The sequence below is a fragment of the Rattus norvegicus genome, chromosome 1, assembly GCF_036323735.1.
Source record: "Rattus norvegicus strain BN/NHsdMcwi chromosome 1, GRCr8, whole genome shotgun sequence".
NCBI lineage: Eukaryota > Metazoa > Chordata > Mammalia > Rodentia > Muridae > Rattus > Rattus norvegicus.
Genome location: NC_086019.1, coordinates 176,799,886 through 176,827,017, shown reverse-complemented (window position 1 = coordinate 176,827,017; position 27,132 = coordinate 176,799,886). Strand labels below are relative to the sequence as shown.

General features: G+C 48.7%; 1 protein-coding gene across 10 annotated transcripts in view; it reads right to left on the bottom strand.

Moving 5' to 3' along the window:
• Positions 1-27,132, bottom strand: part of Bmal1 (basic helix-loop-helix ARNT like 1) — a 98,520-nt gene that overhangs the window by 37,724 nt on the left and 33,664 nt on the right. For 2 of the 10 annotated variants that reach the window (XM_039109748.2, XM_063287814.1), the window contains exons 3-4: positions 26,053-26,212; positions 6,387-6,430 (exon numbers count right to left, since the gene is read on the bottom strand). The exons of 4 other annotated variants lie outside the window; for them this stretch is intronic. The gene's annotated coding sequence lies outside the window, so the exon portion shown is untranslated. 10 annotated transcript variants of the gene reach the window in all.

Sequence of the window (27,132 nt, the reverse complement as noted above, 5' to 3'; positions counted from 1 at the left end):
CTAGTGGCCCATGACCAGACAAACCCGGGTCCTTTCTCCCTTCTGTCCCTGATCAACAAGATTTCGAAAGATTATAGATCCTTGGTCCACAGGAAACACCTCACATCGATGGACTTTTGTGATATTAAATTTTACTTCATAGAAATCATAAACAATAACTGCTAACTGTCTGTCGCCGTTACCTACACAAAACAGAACTGTGAAGGTGTTTCTCACATGTTCAACAAGGTGAGGAGGCCGAGGCAGATGTAACAACATTATTTTTGGAAGACTTTTCTTTCTAAGAAGGTGTTCTTAGAAGAACAACAATTGAAGGTGTAAGGGGGAGGACAGGGAGAAAAACAACAACGCCTCAGCTTTCTGCGTTACTTTCTTCTGAAAGGGGCTTGAGGCAAGAGCCAAGAGACCTTAGGTGCCTGTTCAAGGGACCTTTGCTGGCCGAGGGCTCAAAGGACCTGCCCTTGGCACACAAGCAGGCAAATGGCAGACGAAGGTCACTCTTGGAGCCTGACCTGTGTCTTGCAGTCCAGGGCCACATGTACACCCACTTCTGAGCTAGAAAGTCGTAAAGGTAGAGAGGGTCTCACTGAAGAGTCAGAGAAAGCAGGTGTGGGGAAGCCGGTACAGTGGGCCTGAAAAGAACACCAGGTCTCTCCTGCTCCTTCCCTCAGAGCACAGGGACCTCCAAGCTCCATCTAAAGAAGCAGAAGGTGGAAGGAATCATCACAGCCCAGGCTGCCCTTGCAAACGGTTACAGGAGCCAAGAAGGACAAGGCAATAGTGTTGGCCACTAGTGGGCGCCTAAAGGAGACTTAGTGCTTCTCTGAGCCAGGCAAGACAATGCTTAACTCCAACTGCCCATCCTACCACCTGCAGGAGTGACAGCCACACACAAGCCCTCAATCCAGACCACAGGTCCATGTTCCTTCATTCCCATCCTTGCCCAGGACCCCAGAAGCCCACCTGCAGATAAGATTTATGTTCTAACAGGTGCCTCATGCTAATGAGACAGAGGAAGATGTCTGACCTCTCTCTCTGGGATCAAATCACTTTTAAAAACCACTAGTAATGGGGATATAGAAACAGTTCAGTAGTACACTTGGCTAGCATGCCCAAGCACTGGGTGGTGGGGGTGAGGGCACCAACTTCTATGTTAGAGATATATTCTTACTGTCAGCACTCATGGGGTTCATTTTCCTGTAAATAAGCAAAGAATGTGGGACACTGGGCAAAGCTCCCTAATTGACAGCTTTTAGATGTTCTCGAGCTTCCCTGGCTACCCTGAGCAAATGGGCAGCAAATATGGTCGAACAGCATGCCGGATGGCTGTGTGCCAGCAATGGTACTTTGGAACAGTCCCTGGATGCTTTGAGGAAACTGCATCATGGTCTAGGTTAATTGCTCTGCATTCTGAAGGCACAGCTCCAGCCCGGACAGTTCTAAACACTTTGTAGCAGACGTTTTGCTACTACTAGCCTCTGTGACCTCTCCATGAACCTACAGCCATTTCTGTCTAAGCCTAGGAAGGAGCACTTCTGTGGTGGCCAAATTGAGTAAAGCACTGTGACTCATGCAAACAGGAGCTTTCTCTGGAATGTAGAGTTTACTGTGATTGGTACACACACCCTTCTCCAGCCACATAAGACTGACTTACCTGTGAGCGAGCTGAGAGACTGACTGCACCTAGCACCCTGCACTCTCTCTCTTGGTGTTACCACATTAGGCCTGCTACAAAGCTTCTCTTCAATGGTCGGTTCCTACCTGCTTTTAGTTGAGTGACTGAGTTGGTACCACAAGCAGCAGCAATGACAGTGGAGTGATGGCGACAGCAAAGGCAGCAGAACGGAAGCTGGCACACCCAAACCAAAGCGCAGTGGAGTGGCTTATCTGGCAGGTGAGTGAGAGTCACAGAGCTGAGTAGTCAGCAGGCCAAGCTGCAAAAGCAGCACCGGAGCTGACTGCATTGCCAGCTGCAAGCAAGGCAGCGCCTCAATTTCCACAGTCAACAGAAGCAGAAGCAGCAGCAAGAGTGATCAGAGCTGCAGCCTATCAGGACACCAGCCATAGCAACAGGAGGCAGCAGGGAATGTGGGCGGGGCCGTGTAGGGAGACAGAAGGTAGAGTGCTAACTAGAATGACCAATCCATCTGTTTGTCTTGGAGCTTTCCATCTGAGTACGCAAAGGTCTGCATCCCAGCAGACCCTTCTGCCCCAGAAAATCCATCAGAGTTGATCCCATTGTAAGTGCAGCTGCATGTAGCTACTAAGGTCTTAGAGCCACAGGGCAGCCAGGCCTGGACAAGACTGACCTTTGCAACAAATGACTCATTCACTGTGGTCATGACCCAACTCTCCAAGGAAAGAATAAAGAACTGATAGGCAGGTTACCTTGTTCAGTAAATATAGCCGGAAAGTGGGTACTGAAAGCCAAGGTAGGTATCAGGCTTTTCTGCTTGCTGGTCCTGCTAAACCCATCCCCAGAAGCAAAATTCAAAGACAAAGCAACCATTGAAACAAGCAGTCCTGGGGAAGGAATGGAGGGAGCTTACACCGGAGCAACCTTGGTTCAGAAAAGCCATCGGAAAAGAGCAAACACGTTCTCTCTGAGCTTGCTCTGACAGCCAGGGCAAACAGGGAAAGAGCCTTTGGTGGATGACACCGGAAGTCTATGAACTAGCTCATCAGGACAAACCAGGCATGGAGGAGCATCTTCTGAGACCAGGCTGCAGTGAGGTAGGATGCCCAGTGCTTCTGAGGAAACAGGCTTTGTAAAAGAGGCATCTCTCTTTAAATAGAGCCCAGTGACGGCCCAACTTCCTCTTCTCCCTCAGTGTCACCCACATCACCCACAGAGTGACTGATAAGAGATGTATGAAGCAACTTTTGATGGTGTGGTCTAATAACAGGGTAGGATGAGAGCCGTGATTACCCCGTCCATACAGCCTGGAGCTCCTGAGAAGGGCCTCACTCACACTGTTACCTCTGCATGCCTATACTACAAGGAGCCTACCTCATAACATGTTCTGGAGGGTAGTGTTCCCTCCATAGCTGCAGAGCCTACTCTCTACTCCCTGAGCTCTGTCTGCCTTGGTTCTTGCTCAGTTGCTCGGATGTGTTCAGAGGACGGGGGCTTTGAACAGAGGCCAGAGGCTGATGATGGAGTCTATTCCCCTGTCAGTCCCTCATCGTGTGCCCCACCCCCAGTGTCTGGCACTGACAGGCTCTGGAGAATTCAGAAACCTTGCCTGGCAACCCCTAAGTTCAGAGAACACTCACCAACTGAAGCTAACGCCCTGAACCTAAGCTAACCGACATTTCTACTAGGGTTACTCAACCAGCTGTTCTGTCGCCTCTGGCAGAAGCCAGGCCAATACAGACACAATGGAAATCTAAAGTCATTACATTCAAGACACTTTCGGTGAAGTTGGAAAGATGGGGTGTTTAAATAAATGCACGACAGCAAGCCAATGCCACAGCTGCCTAGCTGCACAATACCCAACTACAGGAAGGGCTGGTGCACTTAGGTGCCATTACAACAAAGTTCCAGCAGGTGGCAGTGCAGTGTCTTAATTCCTCATGTGAAGACTGGAAGAGAAAATAATTAGTTTATTGGTGTGTGGGGTGTGGCAGGTTATGGAAGGTGAAAGGGTGGGGCTAGGACTAGGTGTTACAGGTGTTGACCGGGTGAATGTTAAGGAGTACAGAGTACTTTTCTCTGAAAAGCATCGGCTCTGCAGGTCCTGGGACAGATCGTTTTTTTCGCACTTGTATGCCCAGTCCTACCAGTAGCACAAAGTGGTCAGAAACCCAGAGGTTGAACATAAATGAGATCATACTTGGAGCTATGGGGCTGGACTTGTGAATACAGGGTTCTGTGTGAAGAAAGACAAGGCCTCCCTTTGTCAAAAAGTCCTCTGATACATTGGAAGGAGGAAAGTTCACAGAATTCCACTTTTGGATGGTGTTGAGGGCTAATCCAGAATGCCAGGGCTCTAGGAAGAGGCCACAGGCTAGACTGGTCTCACAGAACAGTCTGGTCTATTTTTTACCCTGTAAGGCATGCTCCAATGGATATACCTAAAGATGTTGCCTTATTTCTCTCTGATAAGTAAAATGAGACGCTATGATTCCCTACCCCCCACTTACCAGCCCACATACCCCATCCCACTCCCCAGCCCCCTAACCACCCCACCCTACCCTATCCCACCTCACCCCCAACCCCCACCACCCATCCCACCCACCCTTACCCCACCTCATCCCACCACTAGGCATTTGGAAAGAACTCCTGGCCTTGGTTGTGGATACACAGCTTTCCATAGCCTGGCTGTGGGGAGCTACCTGAAGCCGACAGACAGCTGAGCAGCTGCCCAAACTCAAGCAGCCCAGGATGAAAGTGAAGCAGACTGTCACATGAGTAACTGAGTGGACAAGCAGCCATAGAGGTGAGCATTCCTTGGTATGAGAAAAGGGACCAGAGTGATCGGAGTCTTAGGAACACCAGTTCCCCTTTAAGTATCCATAAGCCATCCAGAAGGGCACTGCCTTCTTGTTTTAGGGGCTCTATAAAAGCGGGACTTAAAGTACATCTTCAGATGGGAGATGGTAGTCGTCAGGTTCCAAAACACAAGGCCATCAGGCATTTGAGCCATGGGTTCAACACACACCAGCAACAGAACGCTGGGCACATGGCCTCCTGATGTGCGTGCCAGCAGTCCCTGCCTCTTCAGTGAGTGTATAAGGTGCTTAGCAGGGCACCTGCCAGGTAACTAGCCCTTTGTGTGAGCTATTTATTACTTCCTCCATGGTCGTCATGAAAGCTAATGTCCTGCCCCAATGTTACAGAGGAAGCTAAGTTGGAGGGTCCTCCCTCCAACTGGACAAAGGCTAGGGTTTTACCAATAGTCAGTCCTGTCTGTGGAAGAAGAACTGGGTACTAAACAAGGAAACTCCAGTCGGGTGCAGAGACAGCTCGGTCAGTCAAGTGTAAACTGCACAAGCACCAGGGCCCCAAGATTGGATCTCCAGCGCCTGTGTAAAAGGTCAAACGTAGCCACACAGTGGTAGTGAGGGCTGGGTGAGGACAGGCAGACCCTGAGGGCTTGCTGACCAGTCAGTCAGTCAGTCTAGCCAATCAGTGAACTCCAGGTTGATGACAAGATAGATCCCGCCTCAAAAATTAAGGTGAAAAGCAGTCAAGGAAGATATCTACGTACCAATCTCTTATTTCCACATGCACACACACACACACACACACACACACACACACACACACACACATTTTAAAAATGAAAGTGCACACAAACATCTCCAAAACAGCCCTGCTGAAAGGTCTGCCACACACAGAGCATCCATTCTGTGGGATGTTGATAGGATTCTTGGACCTTTAAGGTACCCCCTCTTGAAAGTGTTCCCCTCCAGAATGTGAAGTCCAGGGACAGCAGAGTTTCTACTACTCCAGATATGTGCATCCACAAACTGCTTTCTTCCTGGTTCTGTCATTGCCATTGCTGTTAGTGAGACAGGGTTTCTCTGTGCAGCAGAGCCCATGGCTGTCTTGGACTTAATTTGTAGTCTAGGCTGGCCCTGAACTCAGAAAGATCTGCCTGCCTCTGCTTCCTGAGTGCTGGGATTAAAGGCAGCACCCGATGCCCCACAAACCCAAGTTTTTTGTTTGTTTGTTTTTTAAGATAGCCAAGGACTTGACAGTACACACTGAAAGAAACTGCTGTAAACCACTAGGATTGGAGTCCCCTCCCAGAAAATGCTACCTGTCAGCCTTGTGGCTGTTCTGTTATCCCCCGGACTCTAAAGTTCCAGTCCCATTCGTTCACGTGAGAGGACTCTGGCCTCCCACTCTGGCAGGTTAAGATCCGTGGCCTCTGGGTATTCTTACACTCAGCCTACTTCCCGAGCATCTGGAACCAGGACTCTGCCCAGACCACAGCCTTTTCTACCAGCCTGGACCCCAGCGTCAGCCTGTGCTCCCTGGAGAATAACGGTGGCACGAGGAGGAGAAAATGGAGCTCCTTGGTGCCTGTTCTCCACATCCCAGAGCCTAGTGTGAGGAGGTACCCATGTGTCTCTGTCAGCCGCACCCCTCCATCCTTATTGACTCCTTTCTGGGAAGAAGCTACCCTAACCCAGCCTCACCATGCCTCTGTTCAAAAGAGGCACAGGGCAGGAGGCCATGGTACCATGGAGGGAACATGAGCTGTGTTCGAAGACCTGCCACCTGACCCTGCTTTCTTTCTACTGCGGTCTGCCTGCTGCTTTGTTTTTGATCACTGCAGAGGGAAGAGAACCTGGTTCTAAAGACTCCAGGAGAAAAAGACTCTTCCAAAAAAAAAAACAAAAACAAAAACAAAACAAAAAAACAAAAAACTTACTGCCTGAGGTTGAAGAAAATTCTGGAAAACATCTGCATCTTGTTCTAAGGAAACAAAAGAATGCACTGTTGTTATTGGGTGGCACACGAGAGATGCTAACCTGAGGGAGAGCAGGTGGACAAGCCTGAGGCCGGCCCTTTGTGCATCAGACTGGAGGCTACTGACCAGCAGTTGGGCAGGGAGGGGTCTATCAAACACTGAGACTTGGACAAGGCACATGCCCCATGAGGCACATAGGAGGGATATTCAGCAGAACAGGCTTCCCTGGCATAACCTGCTCCTTTCCACCACACACAAAGTACATAAGGGTGCTTCCGGGGACAGACTGAGAGGGGCTTGGGCTTCCAGGGATAGACTGAGAAGGGGCTTGGGGAGGACTGCAAAGCAGGAAGCCCCTGGGTCAGCAGAAAGAAAGCATGCATCCTCTTCTAACTCCAAGAGGGAGAACAGGAAGCTGACCCCTTCTGAACTAGACCACTGTAGGGAGGGAAGGGTACAGGGTCAAAGATGCTGAGCGAGTGGATACAGGAAAGACAGGATGGTGAGAAGTGTGGGCCTTCTGAATCACACCTCACCTCTGACTGCCAAGCAATCAGGAGGCAGAGGCTGGAAGATCTCTGAGTTCAAGTGCAGAGAAAGTCCAGGTCAACCAAGGCTACACAGAGAAAGCCTGTCTCAAAAAAAATATGAATATTAAAATCTCACTTCTGCCACTTGAGAGCTGAGAGGTCACTAGGGGTGTGGTTCCTCCTCTGAGGGATGCTCTCCCTCTGTGGCTGGCTGGGTTTAACATAAGGAGAGCAATGGACACAGCTGGCTACCTACTTCAGCAGAAGGGAAGAGCTGGGGCTGAGTAAACAGGAGCGCAGAGGCCTGGGCACCTGGCATAATGCAGACCCACATTGGAGACTTCAGGGTGAGGATGAAAAGACAGGGACATGTGGCTCTTAAAGCAGAAGAGATTAGGGACAATGATGTCAAGAACCAGGCAGGAACAGGCGGGGGCAACTGTGGGAAGGCTGGAGACGGGGACCTGGAGCAGGCTCTTTACAACAGCACTCCAGACACGGGCCACGCCTAGAAACAAGCAGACTTCAGACTCCCCTGAGTTTGTCTGAAGCCTGGACAGAAACCACTGAAGGATCCAAAAAACTCAGGAAGCTCATCAGCGTATGCTGGCTAACAGAATTCTGTAGTTGCTCAAGGAGAGGAGCTGCAGACAGCAAGAACAGTGGTTCCATCGAGAACAGGGGCCATTAAGGAGGAAGGAAGGAAGGAAGGGAGGGAGGGAGGAAGGAAGGAAGGAAGGAAGGAAGGGGAGGAAGGAAAGAAAGAGAATCCAGGAGACTAATGGCTGCCACGTGGTGAGCTAGATCCCCACAGTGGGAGGGGGCTCTGGATGATGCAGCAAATCCATACTCAGGAAATACAAGGTACCTCATATCCCACCCAAGTACCACCCCGAAACCTTCCAGCAACCCACCCTATACACTGCTGAGCACCTGCATAAACCAGGTGACTTCTATGGTGACAGGCTCGTTAGAAGAAGCAAGTTTCCCCATACATACTGCATGTGGCCACCAAACTTCCCTTTGGTGACTCTGTAACAGTGAAGACTCTGTTAGCAGGCTGGACCACGATCCACTCTCAACAAATATTTGCTGAAAGCATCCAAGTGCCAGGAACTGTCCTTCACAGCAGTGCTGGTGTGGACAGGGGACACCACCCCTTGTCCTCATTTGGTACACATGCTGCCCGGGACAGGATGGCAGGCAAAGGAAATGACCAATCAAATTATACTGGATGTTGGGCTGTGGTAAATGTGCTGGGGGTGGGGGTTGGCATAAGGGGAGATGCGCAAGACACTCTGGGGAGCCAAGGCAGGCAGGAGGTGAGAGGGTGGCTAGAGCATTATAGAGAGAGGACAGCAGCCCAAGGGACACAAGTGCTAGGGCATCATCAGGGTGAGAGCAGACAGCCAAGCTTGACTCTGAGAAGCATGTAGTTCCACTTAGGTTTGGGGGCCAGGTGGGGGTTTGTTGTGACAGGGTCTCATTCTACACCTTAGTCTGGCCTGGAACTTACTCTATAGCTCAGGCTGGCTCAAACTTATGGTAATCCTCCTGCCTCCATTCCCCCGAATGCTGGGATCGCAGGTATGAGCCACCATGTCCAGCAACCCCACTTAACATTTTTAAGTTAGATTGTAGCAGTGAGTTAGAAAGGACTCTTTTTGATTGTTTTATTTTGCTTTGTTTGGGGGTGTTAAGGTATAACGGGTGGTGAGTCTGAGAAAGAGGTAGTAGGGGGAGGGGCTAGTCTGGTCTTAAGTGCACTCCCATGCTGGTGCTGACAGACGGTGTTCCAGGACCAGGGGCTGAGTACACAGTGGGCTGTGACTTCCATTCTATGAGTATTCTGGAGAAACGAGAAGTATTATTTCCTGAATACCTAGACATGGAACAGGGAAACGCTCAGTCTTCAATCCATACTGAGGCTTCCAGCCATGGGGGGTCCTGGGGGTCAAATCTAGCCTGAATTCCACTTGCCAGAACACACCTACATGAAGGCTGGAGGAAGAGAGAACTTGTCTTCCACCACGCAGGATTGGAGCCACTGGGTTCATCAGCGTTAGAAGTCTATGTGTCTGGGCTGTACCAAGCGAGCACAGTGCTGTGTGGAGGTGAAATACAAGACACGAGTCTCCCGCCATTCTGAACGGTCACCACCTCCCATCAGGAACAACAAGCCTAGGCCATGGCCAGCTCTGGGCCCTTAGACGACCTGGAGATAGCACTATTTATCTACACAGCCTAGAAAGACCACACTGTAACAGAGAGGTAACAACCTCTCTGTTGTGCAACCTGCATGAAAAGGGACCAGCCGGGAGCAGGAGCCCAGACATGCTGAGCAGCACAGCCAGGACCACACAGGCTCTGCTGCTTCGGTGACTCAGCAAATCCACGCTGAGCGAGAGCTCTGTCCCAAGTGGTAGAAGAGGGCAGGGCAGGCTCACCCCCACCTCTGCCCATGTGCCAGGCTTCCAAACCCAGGCATTAACTAGGGCACTGGGGAAGGAGCAGACCTGTCTGAGGGAAGAGTTAACCAAAGGTTAACCAGATTAGCCTCTACATGAATGGAATTTTCCAACATGCACTTGGCCTCTTGCCTACTCTGTGAGCACAACGCGTGCATGGCCACTTAATCTAAACAAGACTCCAGGGGTCTCCCCTACCTACAGGTAGGTCTGAATGAATCCTGACCCTGCTGAGTTTCCCAAAGGAAACAGTAGCAGCTTGCTTTCTTTCACTTTCTTTTCTTTGAAAGAAATGGGGGGTGGGGGTGGAACCACACAAAAACAGCTCTTGTAATTTTAGTTTCGTTTTTTCTGAGAGTGGATCATGAAAAAAGAATATTCTGGGTCTAAGGCTCTGTCTGGGTTGTAGTTCCAGAGTATTTTTTCTGAGAATGTTGTACACAGGATCACAAAGCTGGGCTTTTCAGTAACTGCCTGCCACCCTCTCCTGCTCACCCAGGACTGACAGACCCTCTGCTCTCTGCTAGGAATGTGAAAGAAAAAGGTAAAACAGACTCTCAAGTCTCCCACAAAGCTTCAAAAAGGCAAAAACTCGGATGGGAAAATAAGCAAAGGATCAGAACAGGAAATTACAGATGATAAAATACAAAGAAAAAAACAGGAAAACAACTCCAACCCCCTCAGGTCAAAGTGAATGAGAGGTCACTCACTGTCTTTGTTTTTCATAGTTTCTCTGTGTAGCCCTGACTGTCCCAGAACTCGCTCTGTAGACCAGGCTGGCCTCAAACTCAACAGGTCCACCTGCCTCTGCCTTCCTACTGCTAGGATTAAAGGCATGTGCTACGACCACTAGGCCACTTTCTCTGCTTTTATTAGCCGAGGCTACATGGTAAAGGGATGGTCCGGTAGTGAAGAGCAGGTGTTGCATATGGGTTCAGTTCCTGGCAGCTTACTCAGTCTATCTCAGATTCCAAGGGATCCAAACCCTTTTTCAACTTCTATGGCCCTACACGGAAACAGTACATATAATATAAAAATAAATATTTTTTTGAAAAGCAAGTCAATCCACCATCAGACAGAGTGTAAATTGGTGTGGATAATTGAAAGAAATTTGACACTACGTATATGCATGTGCCAACCTTTAAAAAGGGCTTTCCCAAGCTACGTATGGTAGCACACACCTTTAATGCCAGCACTGGGAAGCAGAGGTAGGTGGATCTCTGTGAGTTTGTGGTCAGCCTGATTTACATAGTGACCTGATTTACATAGTGACCTCCAGAATAGCCAGGGCAACATAGAGAGAGTCTATCTCAAAAACAATAAAAATGGGACGAGGGTGGTGGTGGTAGTGGTGGTGGTGGAAGAGGAGGAGGAGGAGGAGGAGAAGAAGGAGGAAGGGGGGAGAAGGAAGATGAGGAAGGGGAGGAGGAAGAAGAAGAGGAGGAAGAAGAAGGAGGAGGAAGAGGAAGAAGCAATGGTATGTCATCTGTTTGCCCAAATAATTTCTTTTTTTTTCAGACAAGATCTCACTATGTAGTTCTGGCTAGCCTGGTACCAGACTGGCTACAGATTCACAAAGATAAGCCTGCCCCTGCTTCCTAAGTGCTGGGATGAAAGGCATGTGTCACCTACCACACCTAGCTCAGCTCAGGAATTTCTTGTTTATTAGCTGTTCTTTCTAAAGAGATCACGTGGCACACAGTATTCACTTAGTGAACACCTATCAATGGATGTACAGGGATTTTCTTATAGCCTTAGAGTAAATAATCAAAAAAATCTAAATAGCCATAAAGAGAGAAGTTAGGCTTGGGGTTATGTGGTTGCAAAGATGGCTCCCATGACAGGGAGCTTACAACTCTGATGCCCTCTTCTGCCCTCTGTGGGTACTACATACACATGTACGATTTTTTTTTTAATGAAATTATGAGTATATCTAAGATGAGATATTACAACTGTTTAAATTATTCTTAAGAGTGTAACAATTTGGGAAATACTCCTATAGGTGTCAAGTTTCAAAAGGACACAAGATTAAAAACACACTATTCCTGACTTCACTACACAGCTAAAGAAGAAGCAATGAGTATCACCAGAATAGTGACCCAGTTGGTGAGACGAGTGGATTGTTTTATTATGAAGAGTTGACTTTCCATCTCTCTGTGTGTGTTAAACATGAATTATTTAGTAACATTTAGTAAAGTGTTAACAGGAATTGTCTTTGGGGCTGGGACAGTGAGTAGTGGCTTCATCTTCTGGTTTTCTGTCTACTTTGAACCTTTCTCTAGAAGGCAGAACAATATGCCTGCCTGTGACATATCAGGACAAGCCTGCCACTATCTTCAGTGTGAAAAGGAAAATGTAAGATAGAGCAACAAGGGACAGAAATTCCTCAGGACCAGCTCCACCAGATGGAGGCCTTATAGAAAGATCATTGCAATAAATGTTAGAGACCTCAGGCTTCCTGACAGCACAGGTTTTGTGGCCAGAGCTGTCCTCGGCAAAGATTAAAACAGAGACTGAAGGAACACCCATTCAGAGCCTGCCCCACATGTGGCCCATACATATACAGCAACCCAATTAGACAAGATGGATGAAGCAAAGAAGTGCAGACCGACAGGAGCCGGATGTAGATCGCTCCTGAGAGACACAGCCAGAATACAGCAAATACAGAGGCGAATGCCAGCAGCAAACCACTGAACTGAGAATAGGACCCCCGTTGAAGGAATCAGAGAAAGAACTGGAAGATCTTGAAGGGGCTCGAGACCCCATATGTACAACAATGCTAAGCAACCAGAGCTTCCAGGGACTAAGCCACTACCTAAAGACTATACATGGACTGACCCTGGACTCTGACCTCATAGGTAGCAATGAATATCCTAGTAAGAGCACCAGTGGGAGGAGAAGCCCTGGGTCCTGCTAAGACTGAACCCCCAGTGAACTAGACTGGTGGGGGGAGGGCGGCAATGGGGGGAGGGGCGGGAGGGGAACACCCATAAGGAAGGGGAGGGGGGAGGGGGATGTTTGCCCGGATACCGGGAAAGGGAATAACACTCGAAATGTATATAAGAAATACTCAAGTTAATAAAAAAAAAAAAAGAGTCAGCTGTGAGCACTGAGCTGGGGTAGGCTCGCTCAGGAGCCCACTTTCCCCTGCTCAGGCCTGCATACAGCTCTGAGTCTATGCAGGAGTGAGGGCAGGAAGGGGACAAGCCCATCCAAACAAACCAGGAAAAGAGGAGATCAGGTGCATCTTCCTTTCTGGGAGGTTAAAAACAAAAACAAAAAACAACCCTCCATGTGGATGTTACGGCAGGGATGTGAAACAGACGGGACAGAGATGACCAGAGATGAGGCTGGGGCTGTTCAAGGCTCTGAGACTGTAGGATCGTAGAAGGTCAAAAAATACCAGAATATCTTCTCTGACAAACAATGGTACCAGCAGGTGTTCGGAATCCCCTGCATGTCCTTTGTAAGAGGGCATTTCCCAGAGAAATAAGAACATTTCTTTTTATTTCAAGTCTGACCTAAGGCTTCCTCAGTTACTTCATAAACTATGGTATATTGTGGAAATATGCACACATATGCACATGTACTTCTGTTTGTTTATTTACTTTTACTGATTGGGGCTTACTATGTAGCCCAGGGTGTCCTTGAATTCATGATGACCTGCTTTGCCTTCCAAGTGCTAGGTAGGTTTGGCCACACCCAATATTCACACAAATATTTCCCACATGTCTTTCACTTTCTTGAAACAAAATCTGCCAATAATATAACCAGGAGAAACTTATTTACAGCCAGTAATATTCCCTGCCTGTAATATGAAGAAAAATGAATTAAGTTGGCTAACAAAACGTGTAAGTTAGCATGTAAGCACATGTGCACAGGAGACACTGCCATGCACAGCACGAGACACTGGGACTTCTCATAAACCACCGCTATGCACACATTCGGCAATGGTGTTCTCGAAAATTCAGTATAAATGAAAAACATGATTCTGTGTAACATGAAGTTGGGCCCCAGGCTCAGTTCGCAGACAGGAATGCCCTCTGCACATTTGGTGGCTGTGTGCATGGACAATCCTGCCTTCTGGAAGGATCGTCCTTCCCACAGAACCTGTGTCTGCTCACAGCACCTCCAAAACCACCCACTCATTCCCCATATGCCCTCCAGGGGGCATGCAGCCCACTCAGGGCTTCATACCACAGCCCTCTTTTTGTCAACTGACAGGAAAGGCCTAGAAATTCAGGTATTTACCCAAAGCCAGATGGAAAAGCCAGTAGCTGACAGGATTGGAGGAGAAGGAGGGAGAGGAGAGGAGGAGAAGGAAGAGGAAGAGCTGGTGGAGGAAGAAGGAAGTCACCAAGCAAATATTTACTCTCAGAACCAGAACCACAAGGCGCGGTGTCAGGCATTTTCCATTGTATGCAGTCAACATGGTAGCACTCTGTCCACCCCGTCCTTTCAGGCCTACTTGTCGACAGAGCCTGAGTGAGTGGATGAGCAAACATTTAACACCTGCCTCCCAAGTTAAGGAGGGTTGGTGGCCATAAAATTCCCCTGCCTGGACACAGCCAGGTTGCTCCGTGAGACAGAACACTGTGTTGGAGGTTTGTAGACACTGTTCTCTGCTGTCTGATGTCAGACACTAAAGCTATGAGTAGGCACTTTAACAAAAGGGCCTGCTGTACATCCCACACAGCCCACATCTGTCACCTTGACCTAATCCCATCACCTCAGTAGTCTCGTGAGATGTGAGTCTGAGGACAACCCCATGGCTGCTGACAGCAGAGGCCCTTGCAGCCCTTTCTATCAAAACAAGCTCTAAAGAGGTTTCATGGAAAGGGCTCAACTCTGGCTCCTGTCAAAAGAAGTTAAGCAAGGCCATCCCAAGGCTAATTATGGACTTATTTTTAGCACGACAGACAGAAGGCTGTGGGTACTGGAGGACCAGAGCTCATAGCACAGGCTCAGAAGTCACTACCAGGGGCCCAACTCCACTCCGTCACTTAGTTATGTGGCTCTGGATAAGCTCTGATCCTGTCTGTGAACCTCCAGGTCCTCCCTAGTAAAATGAGGCTCCTAACAGTGTGTGCTCAAGTACAAGAACCTGAGGAAGACACTTAGAACATTGACTGCACAAGGCAAATGTTAATATCAGACTGACTGCAAGTCACCCAAAGAATGGCTAGAGGCCTGCACCTATAGACGTGTGTGCGTGTGTGTGTGTGTGTGTGTGTGTGTGTGTGTGTGTGTGTGTGCGCGCGCACACACACCCACATCTTTATATGTATATAATTTTTTTTCCAAAGGGATTGGAGAGATGCCTCAGCAGTCAAGAGTACATACTACTGTTTTGCAGAGGACCCAGGTTTGGTTCCCAATACTGACAATGGGTGACCCGCAGTTCCCTCTAACTCCAGCTCCTGAGGATCCAATACCCTCCTCTGTCCGCTGCTGGCATCTGCTCTCATATGCTCAGACCCACACAGAGATACACACATATGCACATGATTTAAAACAACTCATAAAGGAATGGTTGGGGAGAGACGTAAGAATAGAGAGGAGAAGGGCGTGAGCCTAAGCCATGTTTTCCTGCTTCTGAGGTGGAGCCTGGCCATGCCTACAGATTTTTGTTCTGTGTGGCTATAAGGGGCAAAAGTAGGTCACCAAGGGAACACTGGCAAAACAGATTGGAGGTGAGAAGAAAGAAGAAACCTCTACACGCCAGAGGTGTCCGGAAGAGGGAGTGTGGCTAGGTGCCTGAGCCAGAAGATGGCTTATATGCCACACAGGCAGGCCTGCCTTAGTCTTGCACCAGAGAAAGTGACCTAGGATGCCCTTTCCACTGAAGCACCTACTGTTTCAATAAACTGCACTGAGAGCCAAGGGCGTGGCTAGGGGAAGAAGGGTGGACTTTGGACTGGCAGTGCACACAGCCCTCGGGGCTTTTACTTTCTGCAATCACAGCATCAGCTGTGGTAATGGAGGCAGCACGGTGACCAGCTATGGTTCAAAGAACCAAACACATTTCTTAAGTAACCACTAGGGTGCTGGGGCTGCATCAGAGTGAGGACTGGGCTAGGACATTATTCTGTTGTCTTTCTACTTTGGGGGATTTAAAGTCAGCATCATTTTCTACGGCTGGACCGACGGTGGAGGGGGCTCAAGTACAAAGCAGCAGGCCAGCCCACTGCATATGCCGTGACGGGCCCTGGAAGCCATCACTTATGGCATCCCCTCCATAAAGGGTCCAGAGCTCTTCACCTTCTGCTTTTCACCACACAACCACACAACCACACAACCACACAACCACACACACACAGCCTGGGTCTTCCCAGTTGGGTACCTTCTGGGCCCACATGCACAATGCAAGTTACCAAGACAGAGAAAAGACCAGGAGCGAGAGGCGGGAGGGGCGGGAAGAGAGTTCTCCTTCAACATCGGGTACCCAGGGAGCAGTACTGCCTTTGTAAACTATAGAACTAAAAATAAATTTAGAACTAGGAACTATTTGCCAACAAATGTTGTTTGTATTGAAACAATACAATTCAAGAAAAAAATATATTTCCTGAACTATAGCTCATGGGCCATTTTCCAAGTATTTCCTGTGTACTTGTTTCTGGTCATTCACATAGTCTCAGCTCTGAGAACTTGAGAGTGGCTGTGGGTGTCAGACATGGAGAGAGGAAAAAAAGGCATAGAAACGACCCTGTTTCTCTGTTTGCCCTCCGGCAACATCTGGTAAGAGAACCTCTGGCTAGGCTGGCTAAAATTCCACTGAGTGAGACTGTACTCAGTAAGCTAGGCTGCTGGATGTGCCACAGCTGGATCTGCCCAAGTCCTGGCATGGGCAGTTCAAGCCCTACCATGTCTCTGTCTTTGACTCCATTGACTGTAACCAAGTCCCACAGTTTTGGTTATGATTCCCCACATTCACCCAGAGCCATTCCTTGCTCGCCTCACTGTTCTTCTCCCAGCTGACTGCTACCAGCTTCACTTAGGCCTTTACCTCCTCCTGTGTGGCCCGCCTCCCTCCTCTAAACCACTGGCCTCCGGCATTGTCCACTGGTGTCTCCAACAGTCACCTCCTGTGGAAAGGTCCCTGGAAGGTCCCTGCCCCTTTCAGCTTCGGGACCCACTCTGCCCAGGGCAAGAAAGAGACACGGGTTCCACACACCAAGTCCAGTTCACTGGCACTGGTGACCAGAAAGAATTATCCTTTTCTCTGGGGTGGGGCTGGCAGGACTGGGGACATAGTCCTCATGCTACCCACAAGCTGTCTAACAAAAGGGCATTCCATCGGACCCAGGGTGCCCGGCCCTGGCCCAGGTCCTAGTTGTTCTCATCTACAACCCTGTGAAATTCCCTCAGGCACCTCTAAAGATGGGGTCCACCTCCACTGTGCCCACCGACATCTGCGCCATGTGTGTCTCCTCCACATGTTCAGCAAATGTGCAGCACCGGCTCCCATGAGGAAACTTTACAGCGTCCATAAAGCTTCTCTGCAGGAGGGGACGTCAAGGAGCAACTGAATTCACCTTCGTCAGAATTCCTACTCCTGTCATCCCTCGAACATGACTAATTGTGTACATTTTTAATTCACTCTACTCGCCCATCATGACTGTTCAACTACCTTAGTGTCTGTGTCTCCTAGGATTGTGACCCCCAGAGGTGCAAAACTCAAATTGGCTTAATCATCAGTCCTGAGTGTCACAAAGAAGGGCACTGTACCCTTTCTGCCATGCCTTACTTTAAGGTCCTAGGCAGCATCCCCTCTGGAACTGCATCCCACTTACAGTATGATTTGACTGAACCCGAGGGTCTCTGTGGATCCTCCCAGCTCTAACACATTACGAGACCACAGCCAAAACTGCACAAGCTTCCTGGCTTCCTGAGACTACGGGGTAACATTCACCCAGAAGGCAGCACAGCAGCAGTGGCTCCTCTGGGCAGCACAGATCTGCCGTTGCAGTGAGCCAAACTCCTGGAATGGGTAGTTAGAATATTGGGATCTGTGTGTGCACACAGCTAAGTATAAGGGACAATGAAGAATGATTTTATCTCCCTCTGAGGACGCAGAAGTACACCACTCTATATTTATCCCTTCTGTCTCCTGATTTAGACCAGAACTTTTTTCTGATCAGCCCTCACTTGCCAATACTTTCGTTCCTTGTCTAAATGAAGAACTGAAGTCATGTAAGTTCACAGGCTCAATGGACAGCTGATTTACAAAGCCCTTCGAGTGTGGCTACAGGCCGATGCTGGCAACCCCATAATTAGATTCTGCGTGTTTTGCAGTGTTTTTTTCCTGTTTTTTTTTTTTTTTTAATAACTCAGTCTTCCTTCTGGGATGAAGGGAAAGATAGAATTTGTTAAAAATAAATTGAGATTTAGTGGCTTTTCAGCCTTCTGCTGCTGGGTGCTCTAAATATTCTATAAATAAGAGAAGCCCTGCCCTATAGTGCACCGTAAACACCCACAGACACTCAGAGCCAAATTCTTCCAATTATGACCCTGTGTCTGTTGCCAAGCTGCTGCAAGGACCTACTTGAAAGGCAGCCATCTAGGCCATTTCCTGATTAAGCTGCCCTGTAGCAAGGAATCCAGGCCTGCTGCTCTGGCCTCACAGCCAGTCCCAAATAACAGTTCTGTGTTCCTGAATTAAGCCTTTTCCTTGTGATAGAATTACAATTCAAAGGTGATTGCAAAACTCACTAGGTACCCAACCATCTGTTGGCCCAGGCTGGGTGTCCGTTTAAGACCAAGGGCTGTCACACTGAAGACTTTTAAAATCAGGCAGTGGAAGTGCAGTCCCAGCGGCATTTCTAATTGTGTTCAACAAATCAAGGTCAAACAAAAGTAGGTCAGCTGTCAACATGACAGGTGAGTCAGATACTGCCAGCCTTGTTGCATAGCTGCTTCGTGAACAGCAGGGGGCACCACTGCCCAGTGCAGAGGCTCAAATGGTCCTTTCAACAAGTCCGCATCACACCCCAAGCAGAGCGGCATGGGGTATGGGGTACTGGGCTTACTGATCAGCGGTTCAAACAGCAGTGCTTCCTGGCATTCACCAGACGGCACAGCCCTTAAAGGACTGCCTGAGAAGCAGTCTGCGAGCACCATGTGTCACTGAGATTACTTCCAGCTCCTTAGAAACCAGGATGCTCCGAGCAGTTTGGAGCAAAATGAGCTCAGGCTAGAATAGAAGCAATCTGCCTCCCAACAGGAGGCTCCCTGCTCGCTGGGGGCTCACTTGGGCGTGGACTCAAAAGGGCATCATCTGAGGCCAGTGAGAAGCTCTGGGGCCCAGTTCCTACTGGAGAAGGGAAGGATCCTCCATGAATGGCAGCCCCTTAGTGAGCTGGCTGGCACCTCTCAAAAGAAAACTGTGGTGTGCATGTGGTCCAGCTCCCAAAACTGGTAGTGCGGACCAATGTAGTTACAGGGACAGGTTTTTTAAAGTGGGCATCCAGGAATGCTGGGAAGCAGGGCATCACGAAGCTTTGAGCCTCTTCAGAGGGGCCTCGAATCGACAGTGGTCCTTTCCACCGCTGTCACATTTTACAGGGTTCTACTATGTATTAACTGTTAACATGTACATACTAGTGTTTGCTCTTAGCGCCTGAGCATTAGGTCAGAGGCACTCTCTTTGCTTTGCTTGGTTCCTTTGGCAGAGCCACGGCAACATGGCCGGCCTTTAGTGAGTACTCTATATGTCACCCACAGAGAAATGAGCATGTGACCAGACCTCTGCAAGGGTCTGGGATGGGAGAGCCCCCATGCAAGGATATGACACTGGTCTTTGTGCACAATGGGATAAAGCAAGGCTCAGGGTGGGTGCCCGTCTGCTCAGGGGTGCATATTCGGTAAGCAATGGAGATGGGTTTCAAAGCCAGGCATGCAACATTCCAACCTTGCTTTTGCAGGGAGCACCCACTGCTTTTAGAAACCAGAAGCAGCAAAGAGTAACAACTTTTGAGGGGGAACCCACTCATCAGAAAGAACTTTTCCATCAACCAGCTAATTAATAGGCAGGCTCGGCTCCTGTAACCCAAATCCAAGTCCTGTTCCCATCTTTAGAGAGCACTGACAGCCACAGCCGGAGCAGGATGGAGAATTCTGGGCCTTCTCTCAGTGGCAGTGACAGTCATCATAGCTGTCGCTGTTAGCAACAGCAGGCTACTCCACGGTTCTCTGGAACACTTCCAAAGAAAGGGCCTGCAAGCAAGTCTGTGCCTGGCAATGGTAAGGTCCTTGGGATTTGCCTTTTCCCAAACCAAGAACCAAACACTTGAATAAGTAAGAGGGAAAGAGGGGAGCACAGTTTTTAAAACTGAACTCTCCCAAGTCTTTAAGTTGACAAGTGGTGTCGACCCGAATTGAGAACATCAGTCTCTGCTGAAGCTAAGTTTATCCCCATTATAATCTATACACCACAACAACACTCCGATCCATCTGATATTTTGGGCCGAGCACCCCCACGCACACCAGGCTGTCTGCTAGCTGCAGGCTCTGCCTCGAATTCATGTGCAAATCAGCAGGTGCATCTCATCAAAATGGCCAGGCTAGCTCTAGTGTGTGAATCCATTTCCCAATTATGAGAAATAAATGCAAGTAGCAAATGTCATCAGACAGGTATTTCCAAACGCTACCAGGATGTCCTACGGCCCTAAGACACAAGCATCCTTCAGAAGCACTAAGCCCTCCACAGTTGCCAAGGAGCAAAGACATCGAGATAGAAGAGTACACAGCCTGACCCTGGGTATGGAGGTGCAACTGGAAGTGGTGGACTTGAGGGTAGTCCCTGAGGGAAGAGCCAGGCTTGTGGCTGGTTTTCTTATTTGGGGGACATGGGTTTACAAACACCATCAGATTCACAAGGTAATCCTACACACACACACACACACACACACACACACACACACACACACACACACACCCTGCAAGGATAAGGAGCACCAACCTTTCTGCTGTCACTTCTGTGACACTTAAGACCACCTGCCAACATAACTGACCACCCAGGAAGAGCCCAGTTTCTCACAGCACAAGCAATGACAATGACTAGTATGGGAAATTGTACAAGCTCCTACATCAACAATCCAACCATGGTTTAGTCAGTGGCTATACACAATGGAGATGCTACCCCAACTGACCTTGAACCCACTCCTATAATAAGGACAAATGTCACACCCAGAAAAAGATGCCAACGTGGGGACCAAAAGGTCCCAGACAAACTTAGGAGCAACAGTTTGGGACAGGAAAAAAAGAAGCCAGGGTGCTACCTGCATCCTAGCTGTGTAGCCCCAGGATATTAATGGTGATGACAGTAATTGTATCTGCAATATGCTATTAGTGACCGACAGCACAATATTTACCTCACAGTAAGCAGTAAGTGTATATTATTTTTTTCTTTCCTTTTGTTTTGTTTTTGGTGGAGGGAGTGAGGCCGTATCTAGGCTGACCTCAAACTAATTACAGCCAAGGATAACCCTAAGCTCCTGCTCTTCCTGCCTGCATCTACCAAGCTCTGGGATCACTAGGCATGCAACCACTACACCAGGGTCATGCTGTTTCCTTTCATTTTCACAGTAAGTCTATGCACCCTCTCTCTATGCTACATCTGTTTTCCAGATCTAGAAGGAGAATATCAGAGAGGCTTGGGTTGCATCCCCAAGGGCTACAGTGAGTTGAGGTTCAATCACAATCCGTCTAATTCCATGCTCTTAAGGATAGCAGGGCTAGCATGATCTGCTTCACAGCACAGTTAGCACTCTGGAAGCACTCAGATGTAGCTGCTTATGTTATTTCTATGCCACGGGGACCAGAAGGGATGTCATAGGCAAGAGGTGGCCTCTATAGACAGTAGCATTTCAGCTCATGGGGCTCAGCATTACAACTGGAGACTTTGGAGTAAGGCCTAAGACATTAGGATGCAGCCAGACTTAAGAGGTGCAGGCCTGTCAGTCCACCTATTCAAGAGGCTAAGACCAGAATACTCTGAGTTCAAGACCAGAATACTCCGAGTTCAAGACCAGCACCACTATTAAATGAACTAAACTAAGGGTCAGAATGCTTTCTCAGAGATAAGAGACTTTCATCAGGACTGGAGAGGACTGAGTTCTTAGAAGAAAATAGCTCTCATTTGTAGAGGTGCTTCCCAGAGTGCCCCCTGGAGTGCTCTGCACAGTGCTACCCAGTGCCCTGCACAGTGCCAATAGCCCTACATAAAATACATCCACAGCTCAAATTTTCATGGTGAGAAGAACAGCAGGGAGAGTTAGTTATCTGCCTCTCTCCATACCAGCTCATCCCACCACACTACAAATACAAATCACAGATCCTCAGAGGTCTCTGAGTCCTGTCATCTGTACCCTCAGCACAGACTCAGCATCGATTTCCTGGACCAATTCTACCAGCCTTTGAAGACTTGCTGCCACCTCCCTCCCCCGGTTCAGCCCCCACACTGCCACCAGCTGGCTTTCTAAAATAAAAGTGTTGACCAACATCATTCACCTCCTGAAAAATGACTGCTGGAACCACAAGGACAGAACGGACACCATGCCTGTATCGGACACCATGCCTGTCTATGCTAATTCAGACACAGGCTCCCCACAGCTCATCTTTAGAGTCCCAGAGGAGTGGGACTAATAAACAAGGACCTCCTTGTAGATTTTTTTAAAGAATTATTTATTTTATGTATAAGAATATACTATAGCTATCTTCAGACACGCGAGTAGAGGACATCAGATTCCATTACAGATGGTTGTGAGCCACCATCTTAACCTCTGAGCCATCTCTAAGCCCCGTGGATTTCTATTCTAGAGAAATATAACACATGGCACACAAGAAAACAAAGTAGTGATGACAGGTAATGGAAATTAACAGAGTATATAAGGACAGAACAATGGGTGGGAAGACTAAGGAAAGGGAATGGTTTTTAAAGTATTTTAAAGACAGGTGAGAAATTGCTTGAATGGAGACCAGACCCAAAAAGTCTGAGTGTTGTATAACAGTTTCCTCTGAGATTGAAACATTGTATCCTACAGGGAAGCTCCTTAAGCGGGAAGGTAACAACTCAAAATAAAGACAGGAAGTCCCTGAAACCAACCAGATTCATCAGGTACCTCCCACCAGAGTAAACAATGAAAGCTGAGAGTTCCTCTCAGAAGAGGCAAAGCCAGCTGCAAAGAAAACTCAAAATAAGCAAAGCTGCAAAGAAGACTGAGACACGCTGCCTGGAAGAAGCTCATGCCAGCCAAGCTGCCTGGAAGAAGTTTGGACCAACTGAAAGACCTGGAAAGGATGCTCTCCAACTTGTTGAGTTGTCAGCAGGCTGTGCATTGTGTTCTAGGTTCCCAGCTTTGTGAGCTGTCACCTGTGTTGGGGTAGACTTTGGTAATGTAGTTGTCTTTGAGTAATTTCTGCTCCTGTAAGTAAACCCAATAAAACTCATTGGTTCACCAAGCTGGACTTTAACGGTATCCGTACTTTGGTCTGTTCTGGATTCTCAGGAAGAGTTTTGCCACACAATATTGAGCCAAACACAAATGTGGGAGAATAGCAAGTGAGACTGAGATGAGTTGAGTGCAAAGCTGGAGGCAAGAAACAGGACCAGAGAGGAAGATACAGAGCCTATGGGAAAGTCAGCTAAGCAGTGAGCGCCAAGGGTTGAGACGAAGGGATGGCAGGCAAGGGCAGGATGTTTAGTCTCTATCCCAAGCATGCCAGAGGCCACTCAAGACTCTGGAATAGCAAAAGGGCTTGGAGGCCTTGCTTGCCCATGCCTATCTGAGGAACACTGAAAGCAGCAGGGCCAGTGCAGCCAGTGTGACTGCCTAAGACAAAGAAGGGCTGGATGAGGGCAGAAAGGGCTGGTACCTTTCAGGCGTACTCTGAAGGAAAATCTCAGAATTACTGTCAGGCACAGCGAAGAAGGGGAGAAGATACAGAATCAATGCTGGCATCTACATTTGGGGAGGACTGTGGAAGAGCACGAATGTCTGGGGATCGGTCTTACCCTCTAAAAGAACAAATTGAGACGTCTGCTTAGCTATACTGGACTGGGACGGCCAGAACAACACGGCTCAGTGTAAGTGTGTGAGATGAGGGCCCAGGAGCAAGGTCCAGGCTGGCACCAAGACTTGGGCTGGGTGTGTCTTCCTGTGGACTATGTGTTTACCATGACACAGCGACTTGGAAGCCCCACTGCTGACCACAGCCCCAGACATGTAGCCTGTGTCTCACCATCAGGCAGGCCCCTATCTCTGCCCTGAGACCCTTCCGCTTGGGATATAGCTGGCACACTGGCACTCATCCTTTTTAGATTTGTTCTAAAGTCATCTGAGAGTTACGGCCACCCTGCAGCCGTCCTCGAGCCCCTGCAGAACCATGGTAGCAAGCCTCTCTCCTTCTGGGTTCAATCATCTAACCTGAGCACTAAGCACAGAGGACATTTGGATGAATGGAGTGCTCACTGCAGAGAGGCGTAGAAGAACCCACAGGCAGCAGTGACTTGCAGCCCTGCTGCTGTCTGCCCTGAAAAAGGCTGCAAAATGAGGCAGTGACTGACGCACTAATAATGCTCAGTGGGGTGGAATGCTTGCTCCCCTTGGGGACTTTCTAGCAACAAAGAGCTTCAAGAAATCCAAACACTGAGCATCTCAGGGGTGGCAAAGTGTAACGAACATGATGCCTGGCGAAGGTGTTTAAGTTCCAACTGCAGAAGCCCAACGTGCTGGCTGGGTTTATGTCAACTTGACACAGGCTAGAGTTATCAGCAAGGAAGCAACCTCAATTGAGAATACGCCTCTGTAAGGTCAGGCTGTAGGCAAGTCTGTAGCACATTTTCTTAACTAGTGATGGATGGTGGGTGGGGCCATACCTAAGCTGGTGGTCCTAGGAACTGTAAGAAAGCACGCTGAGTAAGCTAGGAGGGACAAGCTAGTAAGTAGCACCCCTCCATGGCCTCTGCATCAGCTCCTGCCTCCAGGTTCCTGCCCTGTTTGATTTCTTGTCCTGACTTCCTTTACTGATGGACTAGGATGTGGAGTATAAGGCAAAAATCCCTGCTCTTGGTCATGGTGTTTCGTCACAATGATAATGCTATCTGGGATACCCAGTATGGGCTCCCATACTCACTGGGGGCCACCATGACAAGAGTTGCACCTGTTGCCCACAGCTACCTTAGAAAAACGTGAGTGGGAGAGGAAATCGTGTCATCATGTGTGACTGTGAAGCAGAACAATCGCTTTTAGATGATTCTGGACCCATGATAAGGCAGAACACAGTGTACCAAGTCAGTGCACCAAGAGTCCAGGTTGAACCATTTAATTCTGGGAATGATGTTGGGAAGCAGGCCTTGGACCTATCTGCGTGTGGGGACAGGAAAAGCCATTGGTTTGCTGGGAAGTACAGGATTTGTGACCAGGAAGAGGGCACCAGCACCTACATACCTTCCCACCAGGGCCTCATCTATGGCCTCATCTATGGAGGGTTTAGAGGCTAAGCCAGTGTGGGTCGAGGAGGAGTGATGACTCCTGTGCAGCTCCTGGTGGAAGGGAGGTGGGGTTGACCCTCCAGTGCCAGGATAGGCCCCTGTGTGCTCTCCCATACTCACTGGGGGCCACCAGTGTCAAGAGTTCATACCTGTTGCCTACAGCTACCTTAGAAAAACATGAGTGGGAGAGGAAAGTGTGTCATCATGTGTGACTGTGAAGCAGAACAAATGCTTTCAGATGATTCTGGGCCCATGATAAGAAGAGGGCAGAACGGCAGCCTGCACTGAGCAGGCTGAAGGAGCAGCAACCCAAATCCAACCTCAGGCATAGATGCTGTGGTGTGGAGGTCGGGGTGGGGGCAGCACCAGGGCAAAGAACCCTGGTTCTGGACTGCAGCCCCCGTACATGCCCAGTACACTAACCTTTCTAAGCCTCTGTTTTCTTACCCACAGAGAACAAGGCACAGCCTGTTTCCTAAAGTTGCCTGGTGTTCTGGGGACTGAAGGACAGGTGCATGTGGCTGGCATACAGAAAATGTGGGAGATGGGGGCGGGTGGGGTGGTGGCAGTTTCTTCATTGCTAAGACACAATAAGCAGAGAAGAGGGTGGAAAGGGACAGCCATGGGAAAGCGCAGGAGATAATAACCCAAGGATAATAAATACAACCTTTGAGGGCTTACCACAGCATAAAAAAACTACTCGGGAAAGAGGTGGGGATGGGGGGGACCTGGGGCTCAAGGCTAGCCTTGGCTCCATACATAGCAAGTCTGAGGCTAGCTAGATGACATGGGAATTTGTTGAAAATGGTGGGGTGGGGCATGAAGTGGGGAGAGGAAAGAGAGAAGAAAATTTCTTTAAGAAATTCTGAGTCTCTGTTTTGTGTTTTGTGTTTTTTGTTTTGTTTTGTTTTTTTTTAGAATGGGATTGAAAAGAAAAAAACACAATGAGAGAAAACAGGAAGAGAAAAGAGATGCACAAACTTTGAATATATCAACATATTGGCAGAGATCAGAGGAAGTTAACATGTCTACCCAAAACACCCATGCTGTTTTAATGAACAGCATCTTCTCTGTCCAACTCCTATTCAATCAGCAATACCCTATTTGCATGAAAACCTTTTCCCACACACACTAACCTCCACCTAGACAGTCATTTTCTTGTTCCTGTTGTCCTAGGCAGGGTGTAGCTGTGTAGGCCTGACTGGCCTGGAACTTGCTACATATGCCAGTCTGACTTCAACCTTGTAGTAATTCCTTCTGCCTCTCTTCCCAAAATCTTGGTTTATAGCACCATTCCTGATAGGAGGAAAGCAGGGAAGACAGATTATTCCTAACATGAGAAGATGACAGCAGCTATGAATGTCAGGTTCTGACCTATGACATTTCCCCTCCATTTGCAGTACCTATCCTTTTTTATAACCCCCAAACTGAAGTCAATACATTTGTCTAGCAGCAAGTGAAATGATGAACAAAGGCGTGGCCGTCTGAGAGCAGGACTTCTCAGGCTCACGCACTGCTGGGATTCACTCTCAGCAAATCCAGAACTTACTGAAGGGTATTAAACGTTCATCATTAAGGAAAAGATCATCCAATAATATCAGCAGCCATGAACATGCTTCTCTATGCCAGGTGCTGTCCAGGCACTTGGCACCCAGACTGGCCAATGTGGGTCACACAGCCACTGGGCACGAGGCCAGCAAGGGCCTGTCTGACAAAGCCGCCTCAGACAGAAGAATGGAGAGCTTAGAGTCAACATTGTAAAACAGTGTTCAGTCATTTTGTCAATGGCAGACAACATACATTTGCACTGACAGTGATACAGAGGTGTAACCAGCGATTCTCAGTGTGTTCCTGTCACCTCACCCACCTGTCACAGCCTTCGCTGTGCTCTGAGGCTTTATAAGTCTCCACCAGGTGTCCCACGGCTGCTGCTAACAAGGGTACTTCTGGAAACAATGCTTATGATAGCAGACACTAGATAGTTGGTGTTTTCTACATGTGAGGATCACACAAAGGGAACATCTCTTGTTACAGTGCCACCTACAAAGTCAGCACAGCCCGAGGGTTTGTCTGAGGTCAGGGCACGGCTGACATTCCAAAGCAGGCCAGTCTCCAGAGCCTATGGCCAGGGTGACAAGTGCCCTTTGAAGGAGGCTTGGAGGCTATCTGCACTTTCAGACATCTCAGTCTGCAGCCAATAACAGTGCCTGATCCCC